At 46.4% G+C, this 23,825-nt stretch overlaps 1 long non-coding RNA gene across 2 annotated transcripts in view; it reads right to left on the bottom strand.

The window, feature by feature from the left end:
- The window catches only part of LOC134935523 (uncharacterized), a 97,088-nt gene that overhangs the window by 27,349 nt on the left and 45,914 nt on the right, over positions 1–23,825 (bottom strand). Inside the window, exons 1-2 of one of the 2 annotated variants that reach the window (XR_010180219.1) lie at positions 3,246–3,386; positions 2,285–2,385 (exon numbers count right to left, since the gene is read on the bottom strand). This is a non-coding gene — a long non-coding RNA (uncharacterized LOC134935523). Of the gene's footprint in view, positions 1–2,284; positions 2,386–3,245; positions 3,387–23,825 lie in introns of those variants that run through there. The other variant, XR_010180220.1, reaches the window with a different exon arrangement.

Below are 23,825 nucleotides of genomic sequence, written 5' to 3'. Positions count from 1 at the left end.
CCCCAGAGTTCCGGTGGGCAAAGTGACTCCTACTACTGCTTACAAGCTCTGGTACCCCTTTGCCGCACAGACCTCTGCGTCTCCAGCATTCTTCAGTGTCTTTAACCATCGCTCACAAGTTCATCAGTGTCTTTAAACATCGCTCACAAGTTCTTCATGCTTCAGTGTCTTTCACCATCACTCACAAGTTCATCAGTGTCTTTCACCATCGCTCACAAGTTCATCAGTGTCTTTAAACATCGCTCACAAGTTCTTCATGCTTCAGTGTCTTTCACCATCGCTCACAAGTTCATCAGTGTCTTTCACCATCGCTCACAAGTTCATCAGTGTCTTTAACCATCGCTCACAAGTTCATCAGCGTCTTTAAACATCGCTCACAAGTTCTTCATGCTTCAGTGTCTTTCATCATCGCTCACAAGTTCATCAGTGTCTTTCATCATCGCTCACAAGTTCATCAGTGTCTTTAAACATCGCTCACAAGTTCATCAGTGTCTTTAAACATCGCTCACAAGTTCTGCATTCTTCAGTGTCTTTAAACATCGCTCACAAATTCTTCCGTGTCTTTCGACATTGCTCACAAGTTCCCATTCTTCTATGTGCTTCAGCATCGTGCTCAAATCCTTCTTATCATAAAGTTCTTTAGCGTTTTACACCAATTATAACTGTTAAAGTTCTGCATGAGGAAAACCTATATCCGGCCATCTCTACTCCGACCCAGCTGTGGTTCCTCTTCCCGACCATCGGAAGAACCCCCGAGTTCTCAACACTCCCAACTCAGGTCAGTGATAATAAGTAAAGCCCTGTAACTAAGAGAGACTGGGTTTGTTCAACCTAAAGACCCTCATTGTTGATTGAGGTAAATTTGTCAAGAGACACTACAATCCCTTCGCTAGCTACACCCTCTTTGGATAATACTGAGAAACATTTTGTCGCTATCACAACCAAGGATCGTCCATACAACTGTGTGCCAATTGACATGCTGTGTCACTACAGAATTCTACAAGAGCTCCAACATTTATTGCCAGTGAAGATCATTGTACCTTGGCTAGGAAAGGCTAAAAAGTTAGTGTTTGTTATTGCTGAATGTGTTTTTCATCACTCTCCCCATGGCCACATTATAGACTGTAATTCCAAATATCATATGCTTATATCTGTGATTCCAATTACAACATGCTAATCTGTGATTTTAATTATAATTTGCCCTTATTCTGTGATTTAAATCGATTGTCTTTTGCATATTGAATGATCCTTTATGGTGTGAACTGTAGCCAATTGTCTTCTCTTTGTTCTTTAATGCTGAATTATTTTTGTGATTCTTCAAATTTAAAGCCAATTAAGCAATTATGGCTCAATAAAAAGACATCCTATTGGAATAGCTGACTCACTCCTGTTTTGTATTACTATATCCTACCTCTCTAAACACAGTACCATAGGACAAGGTACAGGGAGAAACATTCCAGGGGAAAGGTCCATCACATAGCCTACCTGTGATATCTCTCTCAAACCCCGCCAACCCCGGCGCGTTACACATGCAGGGGTGACTCTCAGTTAGCGGGTCTCAGCTGTTACTTGCTGTACATGATATGGGCGTTTCTGGTCACAACTGGGTGTATGCATGGAAGAGAACAGTTATCTGGACGTGTTGTGGGTCTGTTGCCAGTGTTACCATTCTGAGTGGTGCGAATTCACTGTATATGCTGTATGTAGTAACTGCTCCATTTGCAGGCAGAGCAGCTGGGGCGCAGCATACACAAAGATGCGTGTATACAGTGGCATATGCAGAATGTGTGACTCAGAATCAGGCCAATACAGTAATATCTACACACACACACACACACACACACACACACACACACACACACACACACACACACACATAAAACATGCACACAGCATATAATCTGGCTCTAGCTTTCACGTGTCTGCCTCCAAATTGACGAGAGTTCTGCCACATTTCCCAAAGTGATGGTCAATTTTGTGTGCACCTTGGTGACTGTTACCCCTTCTTGTATCACTCCATCCTGCTTAGTACCACACCCCATGCCCATCATGTTTCCTGTGCTGACGTCTCTGTCCTCCTTGTCTCCCGATTTCTTTCCTCATGCTTCTCCTTTGCTTTCATACGTAATGTCTATTATATCCACTTAACCACTTCAGTGAACCACTGAACCACTGTCCTGACTCATGTTTAACATATTTTCTCTTACGTATCTGATCTGTCCACTGACACTGGCATTATTTCTTTTCCCTCCATTATATTATAGGCTGCTCATGTTTCTCTTACGTCCTAGAGACGCTCCCTCGCGTCTCTTCAGCTGGTGCGCATGTCTCCGCTCCTCCTCGGTGAGTCCTCCAGGGCTCCTTCCTACGTGCTGCTGCTGTCTGCTAATTAAAAAAAATATATAAAAATATATATAAACTTCCGGGTCTGCCGCTACTTCGATATATATATATATATATAGATAGATAGATAGATAGATAAATACACACACAAACACACACACACACACACACATACATAAAACACACACATGAAACACATACACAGAAAATACACAATATACGCAAACACACTGAACACATACACACATAAATATACACACAGATAGAAAATATACACACATAGAAGACATACACACAAACATTATGTACACAAACACACACTTACACTGTCTGTCACCACCACTGTGTCCTCCTCCAACGGTCCAGCGCCGGACACACACGTACACACGCATACTCCTGCTTACCCCTCCAGCGCCAGACACACATGTACACAGAAACACACGCATACTCCTGCTTACCCCTCCAGCACCGGACACACACATACACACACAGAAACACACACATACTCCTGCTTAGCCCTCCAAGTGTACACACACACACACACGCACACTTCTGCTTACCCCTCCAAGCCAGACACACGCACACTCGTCCTTACCCCACCAGTGCTGGACACACAAACAGGCACACGCACCTCCAGCAACACACATACACACACATCCTTGCTTACCCCTCCATTGCTGGACACGTACACACCCCTGCTTACCCCTCCAACAACATATACACACACACACACACACACACACACACACACCCTGCTCACCCCTCCATTGCTGGACACATACACACACACACACATACACACACACCCCTGCTTAGCCCTAAACAACATACATATACACACACACACACACACACACACACACACACACCCCTGCTCAACCCTCCATTTGTGCAGCGCTTACCCCTCCATCATCACCCACAGGCATTCGGCGGGTGGCAGGTCCGGGGCCCTCTGCGCACACTGGCGCTCACAGCGGCGGGCGGGAGGCAGGCGGCAGGTCCGTGGCGGGGGCCCTCCTCCTCCGCACACACTGGCGCTCACGGTGGCGAGCGGGAGGCAGGCGGCAGGTCCGTAGCTGGGGCCCTCCTCCTCTGCGCACACTGGCGCTCACAGCAGCGGGCGGGAGGCAGGCGGCAGGTCCTCCCTGGGCCCTCCCACATCTGGAGGAGTAGCGCTGGACTGGGCACTAGTAGCAGCATGGGGCGAGCGCCCCCTTCTGTTGGGGTTGCCACGGCGCCCAGGGCACGTGCCCTGCTCGCCCTGTGCTAGTTATATAGTCTCCATACACTGACGCCATACATACACTGCTTCCATACATAGAGCCATACACTGTATATATATATATATATATATATAAAATCTCCACACATACATCCAACCTCCCTCCTCCCACATCCAGGGCAGACTTTGGTCACTACCATATACCCGGGGTGTGACTCCAGGCAGCCACTACTCTGGAGGGCCCCACCATCACATTCACACCAAAGGGGAGGCTGCATCTTACCGCTGGATCCGTGGAGGAGAAACTGCTCCTGTTGCTGCCGCTGGTTCCATATAGGTGTGGTTGGCGCTGCTGGTGAGGGGGCAGGCGGCTGCTGCTGGTGAGGGGGCGGGCGGCTGCTGCTGGTGAGGGGGCGGGCGGCTGTTGTAATTGCCGGCGCTTACCCTCAATCCCCCTTGCCCTCCGTAACCCGCAAAAATATCAAATAAAACAAACTGGGGACAGTGGCGGCCGCCCTCCAGCCGCAGCCGGGGGAGACAGGGAGAGCTGCGGTGCCGAATCCCAGTCGCACGGGGCGAGCGGGCCGTGCCGGTGGCGCCCCCCTCTGCTGGGGCTGCCACGGCGCCCAGGGCACGTGCACTGCTCGCCCCGTGCTAGTTACGTCTCTGTCCTCCGGTCATCGTTGGCGGCATACAGGTACACGCGCATGCTGCGTGCCATGTCTCTCAGCACAAGGGTGCAGAGCGCGGAGGGGGGGAGCGCTCTGAGGGCATGTTTTAAAACCTTACTCTCACTGGCAAAAAGGGTACATACATGTACAGCTGCTGATGTGCCATCCCCAGCCAGTATAAATATTACATTGCTGAGGCTGAAGGGCTGGGCTTCTCCTCAGACTTGCCAGAACACTCACTGGGTGCCATCTTCTCCTGCAGAAACTCCAGTGTGAAGCTCCTGAACACTGTTTCTCCTCATGACAACGCTGATACAAGTACAGGGTGTTATAGAAGGGGCAGAGAGTGTTCATTATAATTAGGTCTGTGGGCCTATTATTGGTATATGCGCTGTAAGTGGGTAATATTTTCACAATTTACAATAAGGCGCAGTGTATGGACTGGCAAATCCCTCTGTGTCTTTCTGACAAACTTTAGTGTGGGTCTGTCCCCAATAGCTCCCCTGTGTGATAGGTGTGTGTGTGTGTGTGTGTGTGTGTGTGTGTGTGTGTGTACAAGTGTGTAACATGTCAGACATTGGGGAGGGTTCTTCCCAGGAAGAACCCATTTTAGATGCACAAGAGGGTAATGTGGTGGTTCTTCCCTCTCAGAAGGAGCCGGAGTGGGTGAGAATGTTGCAAAAGAATATGCCAATGCTTGCAAAGAAATTCTCTGAGTCTGAACAACAGACTAAATATTGGAGGCAGTCTGTGGAGGATGCACTGTTTACTGACCCCTCCATATCATCCACTCGGGTTCCATCCAGTTCCCAGAAAAGGTCTCTGTCCCAAATAATGCAAGGGGACACAGACACAGATTCCGACTCTGACGTCGACACTGGGGAGAGGGGTAGACCCAAAATTAGCCAAAAGCATGCAATGTATGATAGTTGCTATAAAAGAAGTGTTGGAGTTTCCTGAAACAACACTGGTCCCAGAGGAAAAGGATTATTTTAAATTAAATAAAAAGCAGGTTGTGACTTTTCCTCCTTCAAAGGATTTGAATGCGTTCTTTAAAGAATCCTGGGCTAATCCTGAGAATAAATTTACCCTTCCCAGAAGGATATGTGTAGCGTACCCTTTCCCTGAGGAAGACAGGCACAAATGGGAGACAACCCCAATGATAGACACCTCAGTTTCTCGGCTGTCTAAGAAAATAGTTTTTGCCTGCCCCTAGTTCAGCCTCTTTAAAAGATCCAGCTGACCGTAAATTAGAAACAACCCTAAAATCCATATATACGGCTAACGGAATGGTGCTCAGGCCCACCACTGCTTGTGCGTGGGTAGGTAACGCTGTGGAAAAATGGTCTGACAGTGACAACTCGCTTGTTAACATAGACACAGAATATTGAGGCGCTTCCTTACAATGGAGAAGCCCTCTTTGGAGACAAGCTGGATGCCATGATTTCAACAACTACATCAGGCAAGTCAGCATTTCTGCCTTCCGCAGCTGCTCCATCTAGGAAAGGATTTCATTCTCATACAATGCAATCCTTTTGACACAACAAGTCCAAAAAGGCAAAGGAACCCCCTTCTTCGCAGGAAGAGGTCGAGGAAGAGGTAAAAAATACAACACCATCAGGCTCGCAGGAGCAGAAGTCAACACTACCAGTTCCAAACATTGCCTTTCGGGCTCTCCACGGCTCTGAGAATATTCACCAAAGGGATGGCAGAGATGATGGCTCTTCTTCGCAAGAAAGGAGTCAAAGTCATCCCATACTTGGACGATCTCCTCATAAAAGCGAGATCCAGGGAGAAACTAGTGCAGAACACTGCACTTTCCCTGACGGTGCTTCAACAGCACGGTTGGATCATAAACCTTCCAAAATCACAATTGGAACCCACAATGAGGTTATCATTTCTGGGAATGATATTGGACACGGAAGCAGAGAAAGTATTCCTACCGGTGGAAAAGGCTCTGGAGATCCAGAGGATGGTCAAACAAGTTTTAAAACCAGCACGCGTATCGATTCATCAGTGCATCCGCCTGCTGGGGAAGATGGTAGCGGCCTACGAGGCTCTACAATTTGGCCGATTCCATGCCAGGGTGTTCCAATGGGACCTATTGGACAAGTGGTCCGGATCGCACCTACACATGCACCAGAGGATAATCCTGTCAACAAAAGCCAGTATTTCACTCTTGTGGTGGCTTCAAAGTTCTCACCTCCTGGAGGGACGCAGGTTCCGGATTCAGACTTGGATCCTGGTGACCACAGATGCAAGCCTCCGAGGTTGGGGAGCAGTCACGCAAGGGGAAAGCTTCCAAGGAAGATGGTCAAGTCAAGAAGTACTCCTTCACATAAACATTCTGGAATTGAGAGCTGTGTACAACAGCCTTCATCAAGCGGCACACCTTCTTCAAGGTTGTCCCATACAGATCCAGTCAGACAATGTAATGGCAGTAGTTTACATAAACCGCCAGGGCGGAACAAAAAGCAGAGCGGCAATGGCAGAGGTGACAAAGATACTCCTCTGGGCAGAAAGACATGCAAAAGCTCTGTCGGCAATTTTCATTCCGGGAGTGGACAACTGGGAAGCAGACTTCCTCAGCAGACACGATCTCCATCCAGGAGAATGGGGCCTCCACCCAAGTCTTTGCAGAGGTAGCAGATCGTTGGGGCGTTCCTCAAGTAGATATGATGGCATCACGTCTCAACAAGAAGCTTCAGAAATATTATTCCAGGTCGAAAGACCCACAAGCAATAGCAGTGGATGCACTGGTGACCCAGTGGGTGTTTCAGTCGGTGTATCTGTTCCCTCCACTTCCACTAATACCAAAAGTTCTCAAGATCATCAGAAGAACAAGGGTTCCAGCAATTCTCATTGCTCCAGACTGGCCAAGGAGGGCTTGGTATCCAGATCTTCAGGAGTTATTACTGGAAGATCCTCAGCCTCTTCCTCTTCGCTAGGACCTGCTTCAGCAGGGTCAATTTGTTTATCAAGACTTACTGCGGCTGCTTTTGACGGCATGGCTGTTGAGCACCAGATCCTAGCCCATAAGGGTATTCCCAATGAAGTCATTCCCACACTTTTTCAGGCCAGGAAAGGGGTAATGTCCAAACATTACCATCGTATTTGGAGAAAATATGTATCTTGGGGTGAATCCAAGAAGTCTCCTGCGGTGGAGTTTAAATTAGGACGTCTTCTCCTATTTCTACAGGCAGGTGTGGATGCTGGCTTGAGATTAGGGTCTATCAAGGTCCAAATTTCGGCCTTGTCCATTTTCTTTCAGAAACAGCTGGCTTCCCTTCCTGAGGTCCAGACATTCGTGAAGAGGGTTCTGCGCATCCAACCTCCCTTTGTGCCTCCTGCGGCGCCATGGGATCTTAATGTGGTGTTGCAGTTCCTTAATTTGGACTGGTTTGAGCCTCTACAAGAGGTAGAGTTGAAGTTTCTATCTTGGAAAGTGGTCATGCTGTTGGCCTTGGGCTCAGGCAGACGAGTGTCTGAATTAGGGGCTCTATCACACAAGAGTCCTTATTTGATTTTTCATGAAGATAGAGCTGAACTGAGAACGCGTCGCACTTTCTTCCAAAGGATGTGTTTTATTTCCATATCAACCAACCTGTGGTGGTGCCAGTGGCTTCTGACACCTCAGCCGTTTCAAAGTCCTTGGATGTCGTCAGAGCGTTGAGGACTTATGTTGCAAGAACGGCTCGGATAAGGAAAACAGAATCTTTGTTTGTCCTCTATGACCCCAACAAGATTGGGGGTCCTGCTTCTAAGCAGACTATTGCGCACTGGATCAGAGGTACCATTCAGCACGCTTATTCCACGGCAGGATTGCCGTTACCGAGTTCGGTAAAGGCCCACTCTACAAGGAAAGTGGGTTCTTCCTGGGCGGCTGCCCGGGGTGTCTCGGCGTTGCAAATTTGCCCGAGCAGCTACTTGGTCATGGGGCAAACACGTTTGCTAAGTTTTACAGGTTTGACACCTTGGCTGCTGACGACCTTCAGTTTGGTCAGTTAGTTCTGCAGGAACATTAGCACTTTCCCGCCCGTACTGGGAGCTTTGGTACATACCCATGGACCCCAGCATCCTCTAGGATGTAAGAGAAAATAGGATTTTAATTACCTACTGGTAAATCCTTTTCTCGTAGTCCATTGAGGATGCTGTGCGCCCGCCCAGTGCTCATTTTTCCTGCAAATTACGTTTTGTCTTTTTACACAGGTTCTCATGTGTTAAGATGTTTTACAGCAGTTGCTGTTACGTTATGCATGTACGTTAGCATGGGTTATGTTAAAGGCCATGTTAGGTGACATGTTTTTAGTATGGTGTGAGCTGGTGTGAATCTCGCCACTAGTTTAATGTAAATTCTTCTCTCGAAGTTGTCCGTCTCCTCGGACACAGTTCCTATACTGAGGTCTTCATCTTCTTTTCTATACCACACTCCAAACACCTTACCGCATTCTTGGCTCTTATATTCCCCATATCTCTTCTTACTCATACTCCTGCTTACCCCTCCAGCGCCAGACACACACGTACACAGAAACACACGCATACTCCTGCTTACCCCTCCAGCACCGGACACACACATACACACACAGAAACACACACATACTCCTGCTTAGCCCTCCAAGTGTACACACACACACACACACACACGCACACTTCTGCTTACCCCTCCAAGCCAGACACACGCACACTCGTCCTTACCCCACCAGTGCTGGACACACAAACAGGCACACGCACCTCCAGCAACACACATACACACACATCCTTGCTTACCCCTCCATTGCTGGACACGTACACACCCCTGCTTACCCCTCCAACAACATACACACACACACACACACACACACACACACACACACCCTGCTCACCCCTCCATTGCTGGACACATACACACACACACATACACACACACACCCCTGCTTAGCCCTAAACAACATACATATACACACACACACACACACACACACCCCTGCTCAACCCTCCATTTGTGCAGCGCTTACCCCTCCATCATCACCCACAGGCATTCGGCGGGTGGCAGGTCCGAGGCCCTCTGCGCACACTGGCGCTCACAGCGGCGGGTGGGAGGCAGGCGGCAGGTCTGTGGCGGGGGCCCTCCTCCTCCGCGCACACTGGCGCTCACGGTGGCAAGAGGGAGGCAGTCGGCAGGTCCGTAGCTGGGGCCCTCCTCCTCTGCGCACACTGGCGCTCACAGCAGCGGGCGGGAGGCAGGCGGCAGGTCCTCCCTGGGCCCTCCCACATCTGGAGGAGTAGCGCCGGACTGGGCACTAGTAGCAGCATGGGGCGAGCGCCCCCTTCTGTTGGGGTTGCCACGGCGCCCAGGGCACGTGCCCTGCTCGCCCTGTGCTAGTTATATAGTCTCCATACACTGACGCCATACATACACTGCTTCCATACATAGAGCCATACACTGTATATATATATATATATATATATATATATATATAATCTCCATACATACATCCAACCTCCCTCCTCCCACATCCAGGGCAGACTTTGGTCACTACCATATACCCGGGGTGTGACTCCAGGCAGCCACTACTCTGGAGGGCTCCACCATCACATTCACACCAAAGGGGAGGCTGCATCTTACCGCTGGATCCGTGGAGGAGAAACTGCTCCTGTTGCTGCCGCTGGTTCCATATAGGTGTGGTTGGCGCAGCTGGTGAGGGGGCAGGCGGCTGCTGCTGGTGAGGGGGCGGGCGGCTGCTGCTGGTGAGGGGGCGGGCGGCTGTTGTAATTGCCGGCGCTTACCCTCAATCCCCCCTGCCCTCCGTAACCCGCAAAAATATCAAATAAAACAAACTGGGGACAGTGGCGGCCGCCCTCCAGCCGCAGCCGGGGGAGACAGGGAGAGCTGCGGTGCCGAATCCCAGTCGCACGGGGCGAGCGGGCCGTGCCGGTGGCGCCCCCCTCTGCTGGGGCTGCCACGGCGCCCAGGGCACGTGCACTGCTCGCCCCGTGCTAGTTACGTCTCTGTCCTCCGGTCATCGTTGGCGGCATACAGGTACACGCGCATGCTGCGTGCCATGTCTCTCAGCACAAGGGTGCAGAGCGCGGAGGGGGGGAGCGCTCTGAGGGCATGTTTTAAAACCTTACTCTCACTGGCAAAAAGGGTACATACATGTACAGCTGCTGATGTGCCATCCCCAGCCAGTATAAATATTACATTGCTGAGGCTGAAGGGCTGGGCTTCTCCTCAGACTTGCCAGAACACTCACTGGGTGCCATCTTCTCCTGCAGAAACTCCAGTGTGAAGCTCCTGAACACTGTTTCTCCTCATGACAACGCTGATACAAGTACAGGGTGTTATAGAAGGGGCAGAGAGTGTTCATTATAATTAGGTCTGTCGGCCTATTATTGGTATATGCGCTGTAAGTGGGTAATATTTCCACAATTTACAATAAGGCGCAGTGTATGGACTGGCAAATCCCTCTGTGTCTTTCTGACAAACTTTAGTGTGGGTCTGTCCCCAATAGCTCCCCTGTGTGATAGGTGTGTGTGTGTGTGTGTGTGTGTGTGTGTGTGTGTGTGTGTGTGTGTGTGTGTACAAGTGTGTAACATGTCAGACATTGGGGAGGGTTCTTCCCAGGAAGAACCCATTTTAGATGCACAAGAGGGTAATGTGGTGGTCCTTCCCTCTCAGAAGGAGCCGGAGTGGGTGAGAATGTTGCAAAAGAATATGCCAATGCTTGCAAAGAAATTCTCTGAGTCTGAACAACAGACTAAATATTGGAGGCAGTCTGTGGAGGATGCACTGTTTACTGACCCCTCCATATCATCCACTCGGGTTCCATCCAGTTCCCAGAAAAGGTCTCTGTCCCAAATAATGCAAGGGGACACAGACACAGATTCCGACGTCGACACTGGGGAGAGGGGTAGACCCAAAATTAGCCAAAAGCATGCAATGTATGATAGTTGCTATAAAAGAAGTGTTGGAGTTTCCTGAAACAACACTGGTCCCAGAGGAAAAGGATTATTTTAAATTAAATAAAAAGCAGGTTGTGACTTTTCCTCCTTCAAAGGATTTGAATGCGTTCTTTGAAGAATCCTGGGCTAATCCTGAGAATAAATTTACCCTTCCCAGAAGGATATGTGTAGCGTACCCTTTCCCTGAGGAAGACAGGCACAAATGGGAGACAACCCCAATGATAGACACCTCAGTTTCTCGGCTGTCTAAGAAAATAGTTTTTGCCTGCCCCTAGTTCAGCCTCTTTAAAAGATCCAGCTGACCGTAAATTAGAAACAACCCTAAAATCCATATATACGGCTAACGGAATGGTGCTCAGGCCCACCACTGCTTGTGCGTGGGTAGGTAACGCTGTGGAAAAATGGTCTGACAACTTGCTTGTTAACATAGACACAGAATATTGAGGCGCTTCCTTACAATGGAGAAGCCCTCTTTGGAGACAAGCTGGATGCCATGATTTCAACAACTACATCAGGCAAGTCAGCATTTCTGCCTTCCGCAGCTGCTCCATCTAGGAAAGGATTTCATTCTCATACAATGCAATCCTTTTGACACAATAAGTCCAAAAAGGCAAAGGAACCCCCTTCTTCGCAGGAAGAGGTCGAGGAAGAGGTAAAAAATACAACACCATCAGGCTCGCAGGAGCAGAAGTCAACAGCTACTTCTGCTAAGACCTCAGCATGACGCTGGGGCACCCCCGTGGGAGTACGATCGGGTGGGGGCACGTCTACTGTCTTTCAGCCAGGTCTGGGTTCACTCAGATCTGGATCCTTGGGTATTGCAGATAGTATCCCAAGGGTACAAATTGGAATTTCAGGACCTTCCCCCATGCCGATTTTTCAAATCAGCCTTACCAGCTTCTGTTCAGGACAGAGCAAAAATGCTGAACGCAATACAGAAATTATGTCAAGACAACGTAATTTACTTAGTTCCTGTGTCACAACAGGAAAAAGGGTTTTATTCAAGCCTGTTTATAGTTCCGAAACCAGATGGCTCGGTCAGACCGATTTTAAACCTAAAGACTCTGAACCTTTATTTGAAAAGGTTCAAATTCAAGATGGAATCCCTGAGAGCGGTGATCTCCAGCTTGGAGGAAAAGGAATTTCTGGTATCGATGGACATCAAAGATGCTTATTTACATGTTCCCATCTACCCGCCGCATCAGGCATACCTGAGGTTTGCGGTGCAGGACTGCCACTACCAGTTCCAAACATTGCCTTTCGGGCTCTCCACGGCTCTGAGAATATTCACCAAAGGGATGGCAGAGATGATGGCTCTTCTTCGCAAGAAAGGAGTCAAAGTCATCCCATACTTGGACGATCTCCTCATAAAAGCGAGATCCAGGGAGAAACTAGTGCAGAACATTGCACTTTCCCTGACGGTGCTTCAACAGCACGGTTGGATCATAAACCTTCCAAAATCACAATTGGAACCCACAATGAGGTTATCATTTCTGGGAATGATATTGGACACGGAAGCAGAGAAAGTATTCCTACCAGTGGAAAAGGCTCTGGAGATCCAGAGGATGGTCAAACAAGTTTTAAAACCAGCACGCGTATCGATTCATCAGTGCATCCGCCTGCTGGGGAAGATGGTAGCGGCCTACGAGGCTCTACAATTTGGCCGATTCCATGCCAGGGTGTTCCAATGGGACCTATTGGACAAGTGGTCCGGATCGCACCTACACATGCACCAGAGGATAATCCTGTCAACAAAAGCCAGTATTTCACTCTTGTGGTGGCTTCAAAGTTCTCACCTCCTGGAGGGACGCAGGTTCCGGATTCAGACTTGGATCCTGGTGACCACAGATGCAAGCCTCCGAGGTTGGGGAGCAGTCACGCAAGGGGAAAGCTTCCAAGGAAGATGGTCAAGTCAACAAGAAGTACTCCTTCACATAAACATTCTGGAATTGAGAGCTGTGTACAACAGCCTTCATCAAGCGGCACACCTTCTTCAAGGTTGTCCCATACAGATCCAGTCAGACAATGTAACGGCAGTAGTTTACATAAACCGCCAGGGCGGAACAAAAAGCAGAGCGGCAATGGCAGAGGTGACAAAGATACTCCTCTGGGCAGAAAGACATGCAAAAGCTCTGTCGGCAATTTTCATTCCGGGAGTGGACAACTGGGAAGCAGACTTCCTCAGCAGACACGATCTCCATCCAGGAGAATGGGGCCTCCACCCAAGTCTTTGCAGAGGTAGCAGATCGTTGGGGCGTTCCTCAAGTAGATATGATGGCATCACGTCTCAACAAGAAGCTTCAGAAATATTATTCCAGGTCGAAAGACCCACAAGCAATAGCAGTGGATGCACTGGTGACCCAGTGGGTGTTTCAGTCGGTGTATCTGTTTCCTCCACTTCCACTAATACCAAAAGTTCTCAAGATCATCAGAAGAACAAGGGTTCGAGCAATTCTCATTGCTCCAGACTGGCCAAGGAGGGCTTGGTATCCAGATCTTCAGGAGTTATTACTGGAAGATCCTCAGCCTCTTCCTCTTCGCTAGGACCTGCTTCAGCAGGGTCCATTTGTTTATCAAGACTTACTGCGGCTGCTTTTGACGGCATGGCTGTTGAGCACCAGATCCTAGCCCATAAGGGTATTCCCAATGAAGTCATTCCCACACTTTTTCTGGCCAGGAAAGGGGTAATGTCCAAACATTACCATCGTATTTGGAGAAAATATGTATCTTGGGGTGAATCCAAGAAGTCTCCTGCGGTGGAGTTTAAATTAGGACGTCTTCTCCTATTTCTACAGGCGGGTGTGGATGCTGGCTTGAGATTAGGGTCTATCAAGGTCCAAATTTCGGCCTTGTCCATTTTCTTTCAGAAACAGCTGGCTTCCCTTCCTGAGGTCCAGACATTCGTGAAGAGGGTTCTGCGCATCCAACCTCCCTTTGTGCCTCCTGCGGCGCCATGGGATCTTAATGTGGTGTTGCAGTTCCTTAATTTGGACTGGTTTGAGCCTCTACAAGAGGTAGAGTTGAAGTTTCTCACTTGGAAAGTGGTCATGCTGTTGGCCTTGGGCTCAGGCAGACGAGTGTCTGAATTAGGGGCTCTATCACACAAGAGTCCTTATTTGATTTTTCATGAAGATAGAGCTGAACTGAGAACGCGTCAGCACTTTCTTCCAAAGGATGTGTTTTATTTCCATATCAAGAAGGTTGTGTGGTGGTGCCAGTGGCTTCTGACACCTCAGCCGTTTCAAAGTCCTTGGATGTCGTCAGAGCGTTGAGGACTTATGTTGCAAGAACGGCTCGGATAAGGAAAACAGAATCTTTGTTTGTCCTCTATGACCCCAACAAGATTGGGGGTCCTGCTTCTAAGCAGACTATTGCGCACTGGATCAGAGGTACCATTCAGCACGCTTATTCCACGGCAGGATTGCCGTTACCGAGTTCGGTAAAGGCCCACTCTACAAGGAAAGTGGGTTCTTCCTGGGCGGCTGCCCGGGGTGTCTCGGCGTTGCAAATTTGCCCGAGCAGCTACTTGGTCATGGGGCAAACACGTTTGCTAAGTTTTACAGGTTTGACACCTTGGCTGCTGACGACCTTCAGTTTGGTCAGTCAGTTCTGCAGGAACATTAGCACTTTCCCGCCCGTACTGGGAGCTTTGGTACATACCCATGGACCCCAGCATCCTCTAGGATGTAAGAGAAAATAGGATTTTAATTACCTACTGGTAAATCCTTTTCTCGTAGTCCATTGAGGATGCTGTGCGCCCGCCCAGTGCTCATTTTTCCTGCAAATTACGTTTTGTCTTTTTACACAGGTTCTCATGTGTTAAGATGTTTTACAGCAGTTGCTGTTACGTTATGCATGTACGCTAGCATGGGTTATGTTAAAGGCCATGTTAGGTGACATGTTTTTAGTATGGTGTGAGCTGGTGTGAATCTCGCCACTAGTTTAATGTAAATTCTTCTCTCGAAGTTGTCCGTCTCCTCGGACACAGTTCCTATACTGAGGTCTTCATCTTCTTTTCTATACCACACTCCAAACACCTTACCGCATTCTTGGCTCTTATATTCCCCATATCTCTTCTTCGTACTCTCCTTTGCCTCATCTTTGTGCTCTGTCTGCCCACTCTTCCTTGTCTCATCCCTCCCTTCTTGTCTCTTATGCTCTATTTCCAACTGCCCCTCATCTCTGTGCTCCTGTTGTATCTCTCACCCCAAATTTAACTCTCTCCGCACGTTATATCTGGCCCACCTGCACTGCACATGGTTTTGCCCATTAGAGAACAATTTTGCTGCTGCGATTAGGTCTGTATTAGGCCCATAGTCAGGAATTCTGAGTCGGAGAGTAAAGGGGGGCTAAATTGACTAAATTGCTTAGAAATTAAGCACGGATCTCTCCGTGTGTATGCCTCATAGCGATGCGTGGCCCTATTGCCAGTACTAGATTGGTCTGCATGCAGGCACGATCTAGTACATCGCTCACTTCACCGCTGTGTGAAGTGAGGGTCCTGCCCCATCGCTCAGCACACATCGTGCTGAGTGGTGAGAGAGATGTGTGCTGAGCGGTCGGTGATAGATCGCTCAGCACACATCTCTCTGTGTGTACCCCCCTTAAGGGATTCAGGGTCGGGGAGGTAGTCAAACAAGCTGTGGTCAAAAGTTCCAGAAAATCCAAAGGTAAAAAACAGGCATTATTCTCAGGGAGAATCACAGGACTGCGTGAAACTTTTGAGGCGTCGTGGCAGCCAAGCTGCAGGCCAGGAGGTCGGTGTGTATACAGATGGAGCCTCCGTTATCTTGGCTGGTTGAGGCGTTAGTCGCGATCGGGCATACGCAGCTAGTCGTAGGGAGGTGCGCCAAGTCGTAGGGAGGCGCATAGAGTATTTTGCTTACCTTTAAGTGTAATACCTGCGATCATCCACCATTGTGCATGCGTGTGGTCTCCATTAAAATACAATACCGAAATACATAGTAAGAACTACTTTACTGGTGCGTCTCATTATGCTACAATATGCTACAGTCATGCAGTATATTACAGTGTACAGACGTAAATACGGTAGTACAGTCTATACAGACGCAAATGAATGTGATAAAGCCACAGTATAGTCCATTGATGTTAGGAATATGTGAGCGTCCAAGTCCCGCAGACAAATCAACAAATAAAACCAGTAGTGTACACAGACGCAAACGAACGTGTTACAGGCACATTGTGGTCTATTGATGTTAGGGATATTGTATGTTAGCGTCCAAATCCCGTAGCCATTATGGCATAATCAAAACCAATGGGCTTATTTATCTGTCGTTTGGTGGCGACGTGTCTGAGTGGTGAAGTGTTCCGCTTCCCATGCTCAGAGTCCCGGGTTTGATTCCTAAAGTGCGAATGCATGTTAATTTTTTCCAGACACTTTATTAATTTTTTTATTTTTGTATCGTGGAAGCCCTCAGCTATCGAGCCAACGACTGCATAGGTTTTGCAAGTTACAGGGCAATGCTGAAGGAGCGTCACAATACCCTAGCTAAAATACACAGGGGCGATAGGGATAAGCGATCTCTACTGTATGCACATTACGATACACCGGACTCGATCCCATAGCAAGTTGATAAAATGGCCGCCGCCCGACTCCAGTCACCTCATGGCAGCCCTCAGCTATGGAGCGAGCGAACAGCATTGGTTTTGCAGGCTACAGGGCAATGCTGAAGGAGCGTCACAATACCGTAGCTAAAATACACAGGAGTGATAGGGATAAGCGAGCTCTATGCACATTACAATACACCGGACTCGAACACATAGCAAGTTGACAAAATGGCTGCCGCCCGTTATCCCTTGCTCCGTGGAAGCCCTCAGCTATGGAGCGAGCGACGGCACAGGTTTTGCAGGCTACAGGGCAATGCTGAAGGAGCATCTGAATAACCTAGCTAAAATACACAGGGGCAATAGGGATAAGCGAGCTCTATGCACACTACGATACACTGGACTCGATCGCATAGCAAACTGACAAAATGGCTGCAGCACGTGACCCCCCTGCCTCGTGGCAGCGCTTGGCTATGGAGCGAGTGCCGGCATAGGTTTTGCAGGCTACAGGGCAATGCTGAAGGAGCGTCACAATACCCTAGCTAAAATACACAGGGGCAATAGGGATAAGCGAGCTCTATGCACATTACGATACACCGGACTTGAACACATAGCAAGTTGACAAAATGGCTGCAGCCCATTATCCCTTGACCCGTGGAAACCTCGGCTATGGCGCGAGCGACGGCATAGGTTTTGCAGGCTACAGGGCAATGCTGAAGGAGCGTCTGAATACCCTAGCTAAAATACACAGGGGCGATAGGGATAGGCAAGCTCTATACACATTATGATACTGTACCATACCCTGCAACATTTTACACATGAAAACCGGTACAAATTAGGAAAGGGGGCATGGCCACGGGTAAAAGGGGGTGTAACCACGGCCCCTTTCCTATACTTTCAATGTTAATTTGGCGAGTCAAAAATCGGTGCAAAGCCCTTTTTGGCAGGTACAGACCATAAAAAAAGGTACTGTACCTGCCAAAAAGGTACAGTTGGAGGGTACTGTATGCAATAGATCGGACTCGATCGCATAGCAAGTTGACAAACTACAGAGCAATGCTGAAGGAGCGTCTCAATACCCTGGCTAAAATACACAGGAGCAATGAGGTCCCGTAGAGTGATCAATTAATAAATATAGTGTATACAGACGCAAAACAAGGAGTTTAAGCAACAGTACATTATGGTCCATTGAAGTCAGGGATACAGTACAGTACAGTACAGTACAGTACGTGAGCGGCCAAGTCCATTAGCCGTTAGGGCATAATCTAAATCCAATGGCAAGGGATCACTGCTTACTGTATATTTAGACATGAGCTTGTGTATCATGAGGCTTTTTTTCCCTGACACTATTTTTTTCTATTGCAATATACTCTACTGTACTGTTACTGTACTTTCCATTCAATAGAGATACTCTATGCACACAGCTTTTACATGAATCAGGGCAATGCTGCAGGAGTGTCTCATTACGCTATCTAAAATACACCATGACTATGGGTGGGGATACAGTAAGTGAGTCCTGTCACCATAAGCTGTCTGCTGTGTACAGCAGATTTCCGTCTGGGATGCATTTGTGTGTTTGTAATTAAAAAAAAAACATTTTACTGTACATTTAGTGTATACAGTATACAGTATCTCTAATACATATTTCCTGTGGAAAAGACTGTACAGTCCTGTACAGTACTGTACATGGAGAATTTTCTTTACTGATCCATTTATTTAATTTTTTTTATTCACTCTGTACACTGAACCTTCGGTCCTCCAGCTGTTGTTGAACAAAGTACACATACAGTGCCAGCATGCCTTGCTAGTTTTGCTATTTTGCCATGCTAAAACTGTTGCAGGGCATACTTAGATGTTTAGTTCAACAACAGCTGGAGGACTGAGGGTTTCCCATCCTTGATGTACAGTATTGAACAGTGTTTCTTTGGAAACTGACTTACAGTACAGTATATTTATAGACCAGCCTACGGTACACCCAACAGTTCTGTTTGCCATAATACAGTAGAATATGTATAAAGTACCATATTAAAGAAGCAACTTAAGAAAAATCACAAAGCATGGCTACTGTACTTTAAATCCTATTATAGTTTGAGATTTCAAGCCGTGCCATACTGTACATGGCAGGATAAAGTAGATACTGTACAGTACTGTATGTACAGTACAGCGTGGACAGATTTCTACTGTATGCATTAAATTCCAAATGCTATTTAGAGTAACCTTGTCCAAAGTCTTTTGTCTGTTTAACTAAAGACTAGATAGTCCAAGTGGTTCTTACAGAATCTTCCATCAAAATCTATGTTTCTTTGTACAGTACCTACTGTATTACTAATAAAACCTTTGCACCTCACACTTCCGAGTATTAGCAGACATTGAGATACTGTACAGTACAATAAGAAGCTTGCTGGTACACAGTATGTGTTCTCTACCGCAAGGGGGGGGGGGGGGGGGCTAGGAGGGGGTTCCTTAGAGTCAGGACTGCTTTGCACAAATACTGTACAGTAGCTGTACAGACCGGCACTGTATAGACCGGATACCTGCTGCTACAGTAGACCCTGTTTTATACAGTACCTGTAATTACAGTAGCTTAAAGTACAGCAATCTACTGTACTGTACTTACAGTCACGAATGGCCTGCAGGCATCTTGGGGTCCTCCGGACTAGGTCACTACATCACCTTTGGAGTGGCCTAACTGTCTGATACCTGTTATACTTCCGGAGGATCTCCCTGCGTGCCCTCTGACCTTCTCCTTGTTGCTGGCGAGAGCTTGGAGCTCACCCAGTGAATACGGACGGTCCCTGGCAGCCATCATATACCATAATCACAATGACGTTGTGCGTCTCAGATGTCGTGCGTCTCAGACGGCGTGTGTTCCAGACGGCGTGCATCCCAGGTTGTTCATCTTGCGCCCAGGACATCAGTTCCCCTTGGTTTTGATTATGCGTTGTCTGTGAACATGGTATTTAGCCACCACCTCCCCCTACCCCCATCCCACTTCCCCCTTCCCCCCTGGGAGCTTACACAGTTCATACAGAAGACAGGGGGGAGGTCATGTTACAATAAATGTACAACACAATACTACAGTATACTGTATATGAAAATCAGATAGAGAACTGCAGTCGCTTTGATAGGTGTGTAAATGGTACAGTAGCAGTGATCTCTTATACAGTACAAAACAGATTATCACCAATGATCTACAGTACAGTTGCTCGAATAGTTAATTGCATCAGGATACACTCATTTATATTTATTGGTATGTCTACGGGTACTCATTACCGCTGTGTATTTTAGATAGTGGAATCAGATGCTCCTGCAGATTTACCCTGACTTATGTGAAATCTGTGTGCACGCTTCTACTGAATATATTACAATGGAATACAAAGAAATAATAATAAAGTGAGTTTCAGAAAAAACAACAACTATATTTGCACTTTGGAAATCGAACCCGGGACTCTAAGCGTGGGAGGTGGAAGCATTCACTGCTTGCCCACATCGCTGCATGGAAGGTACACAAGTTTATGTGTAAAAGTACTGCAAGCAGTGATTCCTTCCCATTGATGTTTGTTTATGCTGTTAGGGGACTTGGACGCTCATAATACAAAACACTATATTTAATGCATACTTTAAAGTCAATGAACTACATTATTTCTTTCACACATTAGTTGCGTCTGCATACACTATTTTAATTTTTACTTTATTGCTTAGTCTGCGGGACTTGGACGCTCACATACAGTAACATGGCAATTGACAAGTGTTTTTTTAACATGTTCGTTTGCGTCTGTATAAATTATTTTTATTTATTTTTTTACTCTCTCCATCTGACCATTAATCACCATCTGTGTGTACAGTATGCAGTACAGGACTGTATATAAAGAATACAGTCGTCACTGACCATTTGCCAGAGCTTGTACTGTAGATTAATCTGCCGCTATTCGATCTAAAGTACTGGATTAGTGGAGCATTAGCCACCCAGTGGTGGAGATGTGTATTGCATGCTGAGTATGTAGTCATGCCTCAACGCGCCTGTCTGTGATTTAACTCAGCAACCTGGGTTTCCAGAATGAACCGTATCACTGGGTGACCTTGATCGATTTCCTTGCAGAGAATGATATTTCATTTCACTCAGAGAGTCTAGTGATGAGTTGTATAGAGATTGTGGTAGAAATGGTCCCAGTGTGATCTGGGTAGACCATAAGGACGGTTAATGCAAAGCTAGGGTTTGTAATACAGGAGGTAAAGGATGCAACCTTGCAGCTTGCTGCACAAACTAATCTCCAGACTCATGAAATGTAATTGCTGTTTTGGAGGTTGGGAGAGCTTGTCTGTCTGGCATTGGATTTGGATTTTCTCCACTCCAGCCTTGTTCTTTTGTAGGATTGTTTTACTGCTTTTCAGTACTAATCAGTGTGACAGCTACTCATATCCTGATGTGCATGTAATAGATGCCTTGTACCATATTCATTAGTGCGCAGAAATGATTATGCTTTATTTCCATTTGACGATGGACACTCTTTCCTGTGTTGCCCAGTCTCTTTGTGTTTAGTTACTGTATAAACTTCTCATCCTGTTTTCTTCCCCCCTAACAAATTGCATCTACTTATTGTTGGATACGTTGATGTATTTCCTGCTTGTTAATCTTGTTGGTTTAATTCATGTTTATATCCTTATATAACCTGACAAGAGCAAATGCGTTCCACTAACTGATATTCCATTGTTGCCAGATGGCCTGTGTTATATTATTATACACGGCAAATAATTCTGAGGGACCCTGCGAAAAGTGGTTTAGGCAGAGACAGAATCCATTTACATGTATTAGAGATTACATTATGGTACATTCTCAGTGTGTCTTTGTCTAGCCAGTCACTATTATAGTACTTACATGAAAGGAGATTAACAAAGTTAAATAACCAGAGAAATTTTGAAAGATTTTAAATTGGAAAAATATCCTGAACTTCCCATGTTTGCATATGTTTCCTCCGGGTTCTCCAGTTATTCCCCACAAATAATTGACCACAAATATTTAGAATTTAAGCTTTACTGGGGTAGGAGCTATTTTCCATTATTACTGATTATATATTCTCTGCATAGTGATGTGTCATATAAGTATAGTTTTATAAATAAAATAAAAAATATATAAGGGTTAAAGTATGAAGTAATGAAACGCGCTGGATGTGTTTAACCAACGGCATATGCTTAGTAACAGATGATGAGTGGAACCAGAGATTGCTGCAATCCTGCGAGATCGGGACACTGAGAGAGCTGGGAGCCCGGTGGCCATATCTCCAGTGTAGGAGAATGCCACAACAAGCGTGCTTTGTGCATTTTTTAAAGATATACACTACGTACTAGTTTTTAACCAACTGTGTGTGAATTAAACCTGTTAAAACAGTACTTTCGCTATTGTTGCGTCCCCTTTTTTCTACAACTTTACAGCTATATATATTACATATCTATCTATCTATCTATCTATCTATATATGGTAAACAAGGGATGAGGGATATGTAGCGACCACTCGAGTCCAATTTATGATAGATATCAATGTGAGTAAAAAAAAGTAATAACAGTTTATTATCAATAAAACATAAAACATAAAAAATGGGACAATAATACAAAACACAGCTGGACTAAAGCACTTAAAATATATAAAAACTACAATAAGATCAATAAAAAGGTAATTCCTTATCTGGATGTGAGGTAGGTACAGGTTTTCCAACGCGTTTCGTCACATAGACTTCATCAAGGGGCTGGGGTGTAATGGGACTGACTGATTATTTATAGTGGTGATAATTAGGAGCTTATAATGACATCACTTCCTGTTTTGAAATTAACATATCTTAGAGTATACAGTACTTTACATTGGGTAAATATATTGCTAAAGCATATTGGATAGTATTGCTAGTGGATATATTATAAAACGAGTGTTTTTTTCTGTTAAAAACAAGTCCGTTTATCTGTAAGGGCGGCCAGAGCGGTACTTCCGCCCTTCTTCCGGTGTCCTGTGTTTGCCGCGTCTGTCCGCGGATTCCGCCCCACTTCCGGGGTTTTACTGCACATGCGCCCGCCAGGAGGCTGGGGGACGAGTAGAGTCACAGTCTTTAACTTGTGTAGCGGTGGCCATTTTGTTGTTGATTTCTGTATTGCTCAGCAGTGCGGCGGCCATCTTAGGGAAGACCAATTGGAGGACATTCTTCATTTTATTTTGATGCAGCTATCGCATGTAAACAAATAAAAAGTATATGAGACACAGATATTTAATTGCAGTGCATTTTCAAATTACAATGTGGAGCATTTAATAAGAGGTGTGATAAATAGATGTATAAATAAATAAAGTGGAGTGCATGTTATTGTGACAAGCTGAGACTATTATCGCCCCTTTCTTATAATATCCTACAGTGCATGTTATGAATGCCATTTTTAGATTTCTCACAAATATTTAAAATGCCCGCTCTAATATATATTGCAGACGCCAGGCACATCTTATTACCATATACGATAAAAGTGCGCTGTACATCGCAAACGCTGTATCCCTTAAGAGAAAACAATACACCCACACATTATCTGAGTTCCAAAGCTCATTGATGTATATATTTGTTATTAAAAAGGATATGCAGGAATGAAAGCTATACCTTACACACACTTATACACTTTAAACCTTTGCAGTAATGCAATGCAATGATATTACACTTTAAACCTTATGCAGCAATGCAGTGTGATGCTATTACACTTTAAACCTTATGCAGCAATGCAGTGTGATGCTATTACACTTTAAACCTTATGCAGCAATGCAGTGTGATGCTATTACACTTTAAACCTTATGCAGCAATGCAGTGTGATGCTATTACACTTTAAACCTTAGCAGGGAAAAGAGTACACAACACCGATTTGTAGTTAATCACTGGGTTCCGACACCACAGAGTAATATTTCTGAAAGGGGGTTTACAATACAAATTATGCACTACAATACAACAGAATAAATGGCTACAGTCAATGTACATACGTGAGAATATTCGCATATGCTTCCTGGTCCAGTCCTCCGCTAATCAGGTAGATAGCGTTAAGAGTCTTCTGACCGGCCAAGCAGCAAC

This window comes from Pseudophryne corroboree, chromosome 6 (genome assembly GCF_028390025.1).
Source record: "Pseudophryne corroboree isolate aPseCor3 chromosome 6, aPseCor3.hap2, whole genome shotgun sequence".
Taxonomy (NCBI): Eukaryota; Metazoa; Chordata; class Amphibia; order Anura; family Myobatrachidae; genus Pseudophryne; species Pseudophryne corroboree.
Note: the sequence above shows the minus strand (reverse complement) of the source record. Positions and strands in the feature narration are given on the sequence as shown.